This window comes from Homalodisca vitripennis, chromosome 4, assembly GCF_021130785.1.
Source record: "Homalodisca vitripennis isolate AUS2020 chromosome 4, UT_GWSS_2.1, whole genome shotgun sequence".
NCBI classification, from domain to species: Eukaryota; Metazoa; Arthropoda; class Insecta; order Hemiptera; family Cicadellidae; genus Homalodisca; species Homalodisca vitripennis.
Window position 1 is genome coordinate 145,531,835 of NC_060210.1, and position 13,731 is coordinate 145,545,565.

Genomic DNA, 13,731 nt, shown 5'->3' on the forward strand with positions numbered 1-13,731 from the left:
AATATCGAGTTCTATGATGATATTGGAATTTTTTAAACGTTAGTGAGCATTTTAGGAATTATCTCATGGTCATAATTAACGGGTAAACATAAACATTGCAGGATGACAAAATTTCTAAGAAAACTGAGTACAAGCTTTCAATGTAATTATTTAAACCATTCATTACTTAAATTTTCAGTTGATTAATGCGTTTAATATTTAAACTATTACTAGTGTATTTTTTTTATAAAATTTAGTGAATACTTTTATTAGCACTAAGAAAAATATGCAATAATGAAACACTATTTAAAATAATTACTTCCATATATATATTTTATTATATACATATATATATATATATATACATATATATATATATATATATATATATATATATATATATTTATTTACTTTCATTAAATTTGTATAATCGTCAATAGCCGAATTTAATTTATTTCAATAAACATTGAATCGCAAAACAAAAAGTACTTGCTCTACCGGGACTCGAACCCGGATCTCTCACTTGCCGGGTGAATGTGCTACCATTAAACCACAGAGCCCTCACTTTTTACGATTCAATTATTTTGTATTTGGCCGTTTCTTTCATATATATATATATATATATATATATATATATATATATATATATATATATATATATATATATTAACAGGTACTTTACTAAAACACATAAGCAAATAAAAGAAAATTTAAAAGGTTATTCTGTAAAACAACATTTACTGCATCATAAGAAATGTTACATCAATGAAATAAATTGACATTAATTATCAGACAATTTTTTTTAATCAGCGGTTAAAATGTTTAAATCGATCGGTTTATTTGGATACAAGAATTGACCGATCAAGACGTTGTTGGAGAGTACGCTGTTGTCAGTCTAGTTGCAGTTAGATGAGGTTAGGTGTAAAAATGATAAAAGGTTTCTTATCTTATATACCTTACTTACACTTTATTTCAGAGATGTTTTAAAGATTACTGCCCAAAGGTCAAGGAAACGAGACAAGGTGTGGAGTTTTGGATCAATGTTATGATGTCGTCCATGAATGACTGCTGGATTATGTATCTAATTTCTGAGCCCGTTTTACTTCAATCGGACAGCGTTAGGGATATGAATTATTTCAAAAACATCTGAAACATACACACATAACATGTGAAATCCCACGAGTGGAGCAAAGTGGCTATCAATCCTCAATAAATATCTGAGCTTCACAATTAAATCTTTGCATTTTATATAAAAGATTGTGTATATTTTGCATAGTATATATTCAAATAAATCATAATTGTATTGATTAATAACAATTCTTTATTTTCTCACTCCCATCAAACACTAAACTTAATTCAAAAGTTAAAATTAAATTTAACTTTTTCAACATCACTAATACATAAACTGACAGTCGTTAAAGTAAGTTGAAGCAAGGGTAAAAGAGTTATGGCGTTATAGCTCATTAAAATATTACGGCCTCCACATGACGCCTAAGTTTAGTTGTAATTCAAATCCGAGCATTTATTTATGGTGCTATATGCAAGTTTGATAACAGTTTAGACATTATTTTCATAATTGAAAGCTAAAAAATTTAACGTTTCTTAATGTTAAATACTAAAACTGGAAGTAAGTCATGAGCACAATAAAGGTAATTTGTTTTAATTTTTCATGTATTTCGTTTATATACTCTATATTGCATCCTGATAAATAGTTCCATCTTATATTTTTTATTTAATTTTATAAATTGCTCCATATTAAGGTAGAAAACTTATTAAGATTGGAAAATAATTTGTATCTGGTTAGACTGTCAAATCAAATTCTCACCAAATATTTCAAAATAATGTACTTTCTACTGAAAGAAATTTAGAAATCATTATTTATAATTTTATTATGAACTTTAGCAGGCCTAAAAATTTCCGACTAGATAGAAACCTAGTATATAAATATTTTATGTACAACCAAATTCGGAGTAAATTTAATTTTCAAGGTTATATACCTTTAAAATAATTTACTCAAAAGTCCTCACTTCTATCACCAATGGCGGTTCATTCAAAAAAGATGTAAAGTATAGGAGTTGACAGACTTGTCGGAAATATATTGGCATTAGGAGATATGTTTACCTAACTCCGAAAGTTTTATTTTACAAATACTTGCTGGTTATGGTGAGAACTGACGTTGCAAACCAGATGCATGTGTATTTTTCATTTACATACAATATAATTTTGTTAGCCTCCCACTCAGATCAATATCTTACCTATCCACTCACAAAACAAATACACTCTCGAGAGTAAAAGTTTCGAACAACTCTGAAACCCAACGAAGCAAGAAGCAATGTGGGGCACGATGTCCCACACTCGTAGTAACTTACATGTAGCTTTCTCGTTTTCTATTACTATCACTAATAATCAATAGTAATTAGTGTGGAAATGCTGCAGAACTTATTACCAACTTACTTATACTTTATATTCGGAAATAGGGACAGACCGTGTCGCTTAGTCCTGCTATTGTCAAATAAGACATATCAGGAGTAGAAGGCATGTTTTGCTCATTGCAACCAGGTAATGAAATGTTCAAATCGAGCACTAAAGAAACGATTAAAACAAATGTTTATGTAAGTCTGTGTTGAATCCATACAACGTTAAAACATTAAGATGGCTTCTGACCAGAACATACATTCATGATATTAAACAGAGCTGCCTCCTCCTCTTTCAAGTTGAGATGACAGATATAGTGTTTCCGTTTTTCTTCCTCATGAGATCTCAACATTAAGCCATGCCTAACCTTTAAACATATCCATGCCGAAATCCTGTTACTCCGGATGTGAGCGTAAAGGTCTTTTAGAAATAAGTGTAGCGAAAAGTTACTCAACTTCTTGTACTAAGTGAACAATAAGTACTCATATCAACTTGCAATCTTAGAATTTACTAATGTCATGCTCTATTTACGATCTCTTTACTCAAATCTTTATATATATCCTTAAAATTAACTAAGGATTCTTTTATTATTAAAAGTGACCTTTATTTTATGTGTGAAATATCAAATCATAAATGGCTCTTAGTAAAGCTAAATTTGGTCATAAATAATCGAGAGATAATAATATCACCATTTAAGAGAAAGACATCCCTCTTTAGTACATTATAAAATCTAATTAATTATCTATTGTAAAAAAGAAATAGAACGCGTAATTCAGCGGAAGTCTGAAGATTACAGTGCAGTTTAAGGCTGAAATTCTCCAAGAAACTTATCAATTTAATCTACCAGCATTCCTCTGTCAAAGCATTTACTCAATCCGTTTTCCCATCTTAACAACATCAGAACCTATATTACAAGTTTAAACTTTTATATATACTGTTACAAATCATTTTATCATAATTTATTTCATGAGAGCAAAACAATTGTAATGTGCTACAAATTAGGCGGTTATTAAAAAAATAATTTTTCATTTAATATTAAGTATTAAAATAATATTACATATTCGTCAATAAATTTACATATTTTTGTAAATATTGGTCTTACTCTGTACAGATCTTAAAAATTAAATTTATATTAAAAAACAACTAAATCATATGTGTTCGTGAAACTTAAAAAATAGTGAAAAAAATATTACATAAATCGTTCATAATAATAAATTCACAGTTATACTCCCTGTAATACATATTATTGGTTTTCGTGGCTCCCTTAGTGTCTTTTTAGGTGTTAGGAATATTTTGAATGCTAAACGACCACCTTCAATCCATATACGATATTGCGGACTAAATTTCGATAAGCAAACCTTATCATATTACATCGTTATGTTTCTTTGATATGAATATGTTCATAACATCAAACATTATGAAGTAATAATTAGAATACAGTTTAATTTAACATAAAAATTTCACAAATTTGTAATTGTATGCGTCACGTATTAACCATAAAAATAATTAAACCGTTTACTGGTAGTTATTTAGAGGAACTTCATAACCAGATAAGTTGCATAAATAACATTTGTAATGAAATGGTAAAACAACCCACTTTCATTAATAACTCATCAACAGAGGAAAAGGCATTTACACGGATTGACAGTTCACACGGGCCTTGAAGCATTTAATTGTTTGAATGCCTCAGGGTGCTAATTGATTAATCTCACGCCAACCTTTTCTCGCAAAAGCTTTGAATCCAGTAGAAGTCCGGATATCTTGCATGCTTTGTATCAAACTGCAATTTTACTTTGCAGTTTATGATCGTTTCTAATACTTAGAAGCAATACAAAGTCATCCTACCTTGACAGAAACGTTTCTATATAACCCTATGTTATCTAATCCAGCGATTATTCTGTCCAATATTTTGTAATTTAAATAGTTTTTGCTTTTATATTTTATAAACCTCCACAGGGTCTTATTTTCTCAGCCAACTTAGGGTAGATAAGACCATCAATATGATTTCAAGTGTCTTCCCTAGATCGCATAAGGAACTAAAGATATTCACTGTAGAATAAATACCCTCTTCGTCATAAGCGATCAGACCTTGATCTAGGTGTATGCCTAAAGACCTGGTAGAGTCAGTTCCTTCAAGAATGACATAATTCATAGAAATATTGCTGGGAATTATAAATCTCTGCTGCCTAAGACGACACCGATGACGTATAGTTTTCATAATTTATTTCAATAGCAGCTGTTACCCTCTTCGCTCGCAATTTTCAAGTTCTTGTAGTACTTAGTCAAAACACTTATGATGTAATATGAAGGTGTCCTTTGAATTTGTCTAATGAAATTATAGGCATAAATTATGTAGATATTTCAGTGTTAATGCATAAGGGTCAGAGTTCAACCTGACTCTTGTACAACGTATTGCTCATGAAGAAGCATTTCTGCTTCAAATTAAGTATAATTTCAAAGCCACAAATGAGTCTGCTTTGGTACCCTGATTAAGAAAATAAAAATGCTCAGGTCTTAGAAACCTACTTAAATCAAAAAGCGTTTACTTTCATCCCTTGTCACAAACGTGGCTGCGGATGGTCGGCTCTGATAACGCGGAGTCTCTCCTCTCTCCCACTTACCGTTATTAACTACATTTACTATGACTACTTTCAGTTGCTTTGCTGTCGTTTCAGAATATATAGCATGTTCAACCGCTTTCTTAGATATTCATTTTTTTCGTAACTACTGTTTCATTTTGTAAGACTTGATGTGTGAGCTGAAGTGTGCTTAATGTATGGATATATTTAAATAAAGTCTGTTCTATTGACAGTAATTTAGATAAGGGCACGCCGTCACGCACAGGCCTCGGCACATGTTACGGTATATTCAGTATAGAATGCTTGAAATTTTAATTATTGTATATGTAAAAATAAAGAGTAATTTGATTTGATTTGTCATATCCCTACGGTATAAGATATTTTCAATACCATAGTAGAGTTTGCCTTGTTGTTCTGACGAAGAAAAATATATACATATATACGATCGTACTTGTAGCCATTTAAATATGGTATCACACATTATTTTGCCTTATTCTTCCAATAAAACATATATAAACTTATGACCTCCTCAAAAATCTACTTCGATAAATAATCCTCTACTTCCGGCTCTGGTAATTTAATTTCTGCCTAAAATATTTCCAGTTATACTTGAGTTTGCCTTGGTTCGCGATAAAGAAAGTTTTGTATACATATATATGACCAAGAAGCCTATTATGGCCTATTTGTAAATTAAACATTATGCCTGTGTAAGAGGGAAATCTTAATTAGGTGCATGCAACATTCCAAAATATTCGTTTATAATATTTTGCGGTACAGAAGTCTTGTTGTTTTCCGGACTGAAGTCTCTGAAAGAATGGATCGTTAAGACATATTAGTGTTCATTTCTTAGTTTTTTCCATAGACCACTATAAAAATGCCATATCAAGGAAACTTACCAATACTTTGTACATTACCTTATGTGAAAACATTCCAAGCTTTTTTTATTAACATTAGTCATGTATCAGAGTTTAAATAGTATTTTTGCAACGTATTATATGTTACCACTTGTCACGGGCCCAGTTTGAAATTAACTTTTGATAGTTAATCCATAGTAGTTTATGACTTTGAGGTGTTGTTAATTACATGATTCGTGTAATGAACTGAATACATTGAACATGCACAGATTATATAAATTTTAATTGGTTTTGATACTTTGTTGTAGTTTTTCTTATAAAGCTAAAAGTAAGATAAGTAAACTCAACTCATGGAACCGGGTGGTGTAATTACACAAGTTTCTCCAGGTAGATTCATTACCGCTGATGTTGTCTCCTTGATTTAATACGTAGCGGTTCATTCCCAGCATTGTTCAATGTTAGTTTATGACTTTGTGGTTGTGTTACTTACATGATTCATGCAAGGCGCTGAATGCATTGTTCTTATTATTATCGAAAAGGGTATGTGCCATATATTCATCACCTTAAACTAATTTGAGCTTGCAACAATGTTTGTATTTCCAGGTAAGTATTTGGATAATTTTTCTCAAACTCAATGTTAATAGTGAAATCCCATGATATTCAAGGGACCGATAGCCAATTTTCATTGCACACGTACACAACCTGGTAATTCTTGAAATTAAATTGATAAATTTTCCTAAAGTATTTTATTCATATTCACCCGCTGGAGTTTCGATAGATTTCTCAACAGGGACAAAAAGTAAGACTCGTAAAATTAAAAAAAGTATTGTTTTTTTTCATAGATCGCATATTTTCAGAGTTAAACACACTTACAATAGACCGTGGATACGTAAATTACTGTTAAATCAACGTTGAATAACTATATACTGGCCCATTCAAAGTAGACTTTGTACAGTAGTCTAACGGTCTTATAACTATTATTTTTGTGTCTAACAGTCAGTTTATAGTTTTTAAAACCTCTTGTTTTTTTAACTTATCGTTTTATATTTCAAACCCCTTTTAACACTCCTACTTTGACCTTTTCCAAAACTAGTGGGACAGATGACAGTTCAAGAATGTTATACATCCATATAGCAAACGACACTATAATTTCCTGGATGTATATGATTTGCAATCGGTATAATTTAAAACCCCATTATAGATATTATCTTCTGTGACTCCCATTCATTTTACTGTAGGTGATGTGTGTTAAGAAACCAGTATTTAACGTTTGACTGAAAAGTAATTGTCTGAGAAAACTACCTCAAAGAAATATCAGACTGAAAAATATAAGACATTTGAGAAGAGACTACCATTAATGATTGGTTGAAAGTAAATGTTACAGAAAACATCTATAAAAATATTATATTCAGTTTTCAGTCTGATGACTGAACAATATCAGGAAAGGTTTGGAAATGGACCAGTATTTAACTTGACTCAAAAGATCTCTTCCCAGAAAACATCTTTAAATCCATAGACTGACATTTGATTTCTAAGGTCTAGGAACAGACCTTAAATAATGTTTGGCTGAAAATTACTCGTCCCATATAACATTAATAACTAACTATAAAACTGAGAAGTATCAAGTTCTAAAAAAATAACCAGTATTTAATGTTTGACCGATAATGACACGTCCTAGAAAACACCATTAACTCAATATCATACTGAAAATTATCACGCACGATATGGGGACAGACCAGCATTACCAGCATTAGTGTTTGGCTGAAAAGGACACATCCCGTATTGACTCGTGTCCAATAATGGGCTGAGGTAAACAGAGACGTCCAGGGAGTGTTCTCAGTTCTCGATTCTCTCATTACTTTGTTATCACAATAAAGTCTACCAAGTTTAGATGCTTTTGTCTTGTAATAAATTGTTCCTCTGTCAAGAGTCAAACAAATCTTTTAATACCTTTTACGTTAATATGTATTTCATAATAGTTTTAAAAGTTACTAAAAGTTATACAAAAAGTTACACTATTTTGTCTTTTATATTTGCACTACTAGCACTGACCCACTTCTTTTCTCGTTGTGTGTGTATGACCACTGCTGTTTCGAGTGAATTATATTTTAGACGACAAGTTTGTATTTATGGCCATTGTAGTTCGTTCTTTATTCTTAGTACTTTTGTTCCATAGTTGATTTTGCCTCGTTCTCTGATTCAAGAAAATATGTATCACGTACTAGAGAAGCCTACTTCTCTCAAAATACAACTAAGATGGGTTTTATAACAGTCTCTAAATTTATATTAAAAGTTAGATAGTAACGTAACTTTTATCCTTAATACTTAATATTTGATAAAAATTTACAGGTAAACGTGCATTATAAATTTATAATTTTTAGAAACTGCGAATTATGTTTGATATTTTAGTACATTTAGGGTTGGAATTGTTATATTAGTCAAAAATTCCAGCGAACTTTCATCTAGTTCTTCCTAAGTGCTTCTAATGGAATCTTCGCTGTCATATTCTGAGTGCTATATGTTTAGAACATTTTCTAAGTAGGATTAGTACTTACTTACCTAATCGCTAAAATCTAAAAACGGTGGGTAAACTAATGTTTACTCTTTAAAGAATTTACACACTATCGATGGAAATTAATTAAAAATTATAGTTAACTTACTTAAACATACAGTTTTGCATCATAAATCAATGTTTACAAAGAACAGTTGATTAGATATTACAGGCTCTTTCAATCAATTTTTCACAGCTGTAGAGAATATGATGGTATTTTTCGCTACTTTAAAAATCAGTGAGGCGTAGCCAAGGGCAATTTTCGAAACAATAATATGCCTATATTCATCCCAGGGACCGTAAAATAGGACCGTAAATATCCCGTCCAAGTAAAATATCAGTACAAAAAGTTGAATAAAATAGCGTAAAAGCAAAACAACCAAAGGGCATATACTTTCCTGTATATAATTTTATTAGGATAAACAATGTTTTGCCTTACATTAAAACTGTTTGAGTTCTCTATTTTTTACTAATTATTTGTTTCCTTAATGTTATAGAGATCGAAGTACAGGAGTAAACTTAACATAAGTAAACATAAGTTATCAAAATAAATACATAACGATAGACGCATGCTTAGGTTCACATTATCATTATTATAAACATTCGAGACACGTGCATCAAGCATCATTCTTAAAACAGGCACTGGAATGAGGATCCACTCATTTATTGATCAGACAACCAAAATGAACGAAAGCAGATTGTAGATAGTTTATGTGGTTTCCTTTATACCCGTAGTAACTTCTATGGAGTAATCATAAATCCAATCTTTAAAAGATAAAGCCACAAGTAGAACAAATATACAATATTTTAATTCAGTATTTCATACTATACAGAGTGCCCCTATTGTGTACAGAGGGATGTATATTGTAATATACGTGGAGCTGGTGGACCGTGTAGCAAGGATTAGACACAATTCCACAATAATACTGCGAGCTACACGGACATGAACGGGTATCGGCAAACAAGAACTGATATTAGTGGAGTATGTGACGCTGTGCCGTGTTGACGGACAGTCAGCTGTCATCGGATGGACGTGATGGAATAATAGTAGCCTGGCTCTAGTCCCAGGTAATCCAGTATCCATGTACGTCAATTAATCGTTTTATATCTGGCTTGTAGATTATTCTGTTGAAACATCTCTGTACGGTGAAAAATTACTATTTTACTACGCCGAAGCCTGGTGTCATTAATCCCACTGTGCGTTCGGTGTTATTACTTAACGCTATGTCACAGGTGAAAAGTATTGACTTGGCAGAAGCGAATATAGGCTACTAAGTAAAATATAAGTTCATTATTTTATACATTTTTTGTAGAACAGGAATATCTTCCGAAACCAAATGTAATTGTTTCTGTTTATGTACAAGGAAATATATCTGCAGTTTATTTCCAATGGAACATACTCTATTTTTTCAAGTAGTTGCCCTTATATGCTGTTTTTTAGTCAATATACGTTTGATGATTAGGTATAGTACTATTAGATGTAGGTTTAAATATACTGGTGTTTAGTTTAAATATAAGCTTACAAAACTAAACAAACAGGATAATGACTAAGAGCCTCATAACGTGGTAAATCCCGAAGTTAACATGGTAAGCTATTAAACTTTTTTTATTAATTTCAACTGAAATTTCATTCTCAAAAACAGTGCACTTGTAATTATCTTGGAATGTTACCAATGAAAAACACAAACACTACATAGCCAAATTTCTATTGTAACTAAAAATAAGAACATAAAATCAAATATAAAACAAAAAGTAAGTTAAAGAACAAATTGAACAATATAAGAGATTCTGAAGAAAATAAGAATACATCAGATATAGGCTATATGAAACAAAATACGATTACTGCAACAAGAAATACATTTAACAAACAGAAATATACATTCATGAAGATTTTAAAAATATTGCTTCCACATCAAATTCAACATAGATAGTCGCACACCTCTCAACTAATATTGGACACCATATCAGCAGAAAACCTAAAATTATGTAAACTTATTAACTCAAATAAATTCGAATATATATGGGAATATTTTTAGGGTAATTAAGCAAACACAAAAGATTTATTAAATCAAGAAGATGGACTAAACTTTTATGCTAATTTTACGAATATAACTAAAATAGCTTTATAAAAAACTAATAGAAATAATTATAAATTAAACTAATAAAAATTTACATAGTATTGTTCCAAGTCATGATTTATCTATATTTTAAAAACTACGCCACAGGGGTTAAATTACATGTGTCATATGTTTAAAAAATAAAATAAAATAAAAAACTAAATTCACTTTCGTATTTACTGTTGCGGTGTGACAGAAATATATAGTTATGAATATTTGTTCTTTATTTTTAATGTAGTGATTGTGATAATCTTGTTTAATAAAATTGGTCTTAATCGGGATACAAGTTTTTTAAGTTAATAATTGTCCAGTTTGAAAGCTCCAGTTCGTTTGAAAAGTACATCCTTCCTTACTATCATCATGAAAACCGGTAGTTGTATATTATTTTTATAGTTCTACCCAAGAAATAAAAAAGTTTAATTTAGCTCCCTGTATTGTGTAGCTCATTTATTTTGAAAGAAGTTTAAAAATGTATTAATTGAATTCTTGCAAATATCCACTATTTTCAAATAACTTACCTATATGTGGTTAACTTAATTTTCTATCATTGTAAATATTTATGACACGAAATTTTGGATAATCCAAACCGAATACAAAGTACAGATATCCAAAACTTCATAAAATATTGATAAACTTTAAAGTAGGTAAACATTTTACTTATCATAGGTAACAAAAAAATACATGCTACAAATATATACAATAAATACCATGTTCATTACTATCATATTAAAATCATTTTGAACAGTACAAGTAGATTTACAATAGATGTTCAAAGACAATACGATACTGGGCTCGATATATGGTATCATGTACGATTTCTGATTCAACACACATTCTAAAACACAGAGACAAATTTAAACCGTTAATAACTTTCCAGACAGCATTCATGCCATTGCTATATGCACTAAAATTTCAAATTGTCTATAAGTCTATAATGAATTAATATAATTGTTAGTTCTAACTATAATAAACAAACAATTGATTGATATTAAAATGGGATAAGATTTAAATAAACCATTGTTAACAAGGATACACAACAAGGTTTATTCTACTGGATCTTTCAATAGTAGAGAACATTATGGTAAAATGAAGAATACATTAGTCTCGTTCCACCACTTCCGTATTCTGTCAGGGAGGTAATGTCACATCTATTACCTCTAACACCTGAAACCGTTCAAGTGTTACAGTGTAGTTACAGCCAACTCCTAGTCTTTGTCCCTGTCCACCACTTTCCCATCCTGTCAGGGAGGTAATGTCACATCTATTACCTCTAACATCTGGAACCGTTCAAGTGTCACGTTGTAATTACAGCCAGCACCTAATCTTTGTCTTATTTTTATATTCATTCTATATAAAATCTTTACCTGATCACCTAGGGACCTATTAAGATAAATTATTCATAAGTATTGAAAAAAGCTTCTGTATAAATTAATCTTTCTTTATCCGGATTGGTCCAAGAGGGCTATGAATAAATAAAATTGGAAGAATGAAAATTCAGGATACTAATCGAGATTTGGAAGTGGTCTGTCAGGACATTTTGTAAAGAGTCGCAGACGATAGTTTCTACTCTCTGAGTAATTAAGTAAGGAGAATTATCTAAAGGTATAAAAGGCCAAATGAAATCTACACAGATTAAGGATTTTGTATGGTGTATTTAATTATATAAATTTATGTTTATAATATAACACTTTAATGTTGCAAAGTAATTAAAGTTTCTAATATATTAAAACGAAAACGAATTAAATAATTGGAGTAAAATATTTACAAACTAATTCCATACGAATTATTATTAATTGTTTCTTACATTTAATTTCATAGGTTACATTTTTACTAAAATTGTTTAAGTACAAGTATGACTTATCAAGATAAGTAAAAGCTAAAACTAGTTAAAATAACTTAAGGCATAATTTGCACTATATACAACTGTCCATGCTAAATCAAAATTGTTAATTAAATTTCAATTTAAAATTGGAAAGATTTTGAACTAAAATAAAATGAATATTTGGACCATATGATTTGTTACAAAAAACTAAAACAAACAATACAAAGTTAAGTAAAATTTACATTATATCAAATTAAAATTTCTAAACGTTAAGCTGAATTAGAATCAAAAAAGCTCTGAAACTGAAAGGCTTAGCAGCTCCTTAGAGAAATTTTAAAACAGTTAAAACAGCCCATTTGCTCTAGTTTCAAAGGTAAGCAGTTAAACAGTTTCAAAAAGGCGTTATGAGCTCCTTATTAATATAAAACCGCTATATTAAGTAAAATATTATGCGTGAGCAGATACAAGTTCTGTAAACTTTAACTATTTAGTAAACAATGTGTTTTTTATTAGGAAAATTCTAAACTTAAAAAAATGTGATATTATTCGAAGAATAATGAAATACTCTTTACATACACCATTGTAACTTAAATTGTATATAAATATTATATTTCTTTTTCAAAGGCTAAATGCTGTTTCAGGATTATTAGTATTCCCCCAAAATGCTGCACCATATTAAAATGGGAAAAAAATTAGGTAAAATATATAACTCCTGTAGTATCTTAAAGGTGGCAATGAGAAAATAACAGAAAAGTAAGTTCGTAAACAAAATGAGTTCATCCATATGAGATGTTAAAATGTCACATTGTAATACACAGTGTAAAAAAAATATTTAATAAAGTGGAAAACCAATATCTGAAATCGGAAACAAGATTTTATTTTATCACATTATTGCGTTGTAGAACTCTCCTAGATCACGGGACCTGTTATTGTTTTAACATTGCTAAAGACCTAACTTAACGAACGTCGAACAAGTATCTGAATATTGATAAATGTGTCAAGGTATCTCGAGAAAGCTTTTATTTGAAGTCTATACATTTTGTAGGAAATTATATTCCAAATAGAAAGGATGCGGTATGTCCAACCATGAAATTATACTGAACATCTTTGAAGACTGGCACACAGTAGGATAACAAAACTGTTCTTTCGTCTGCCGTGAAAATGTATAAATATCTCTTTGATCTGTAATTTTCTGTCAATTTATCTGTCTGCAGGATAAAATGAGCTATATAATTTTAAACTGTTCATACAAACTCAGTAAAGCCAGCAATTCGCCAGTGGTGTGGCGTACTCTTGCCTTCTTGATAATTCCAGTCGTGGCGAATTGAACACCTATTAGGATAAACATATAAGTTTATTTATTAATATTAAGCAGCCTGTACAAGTTATCAAACTCAAGCGGAAATAATTGTGT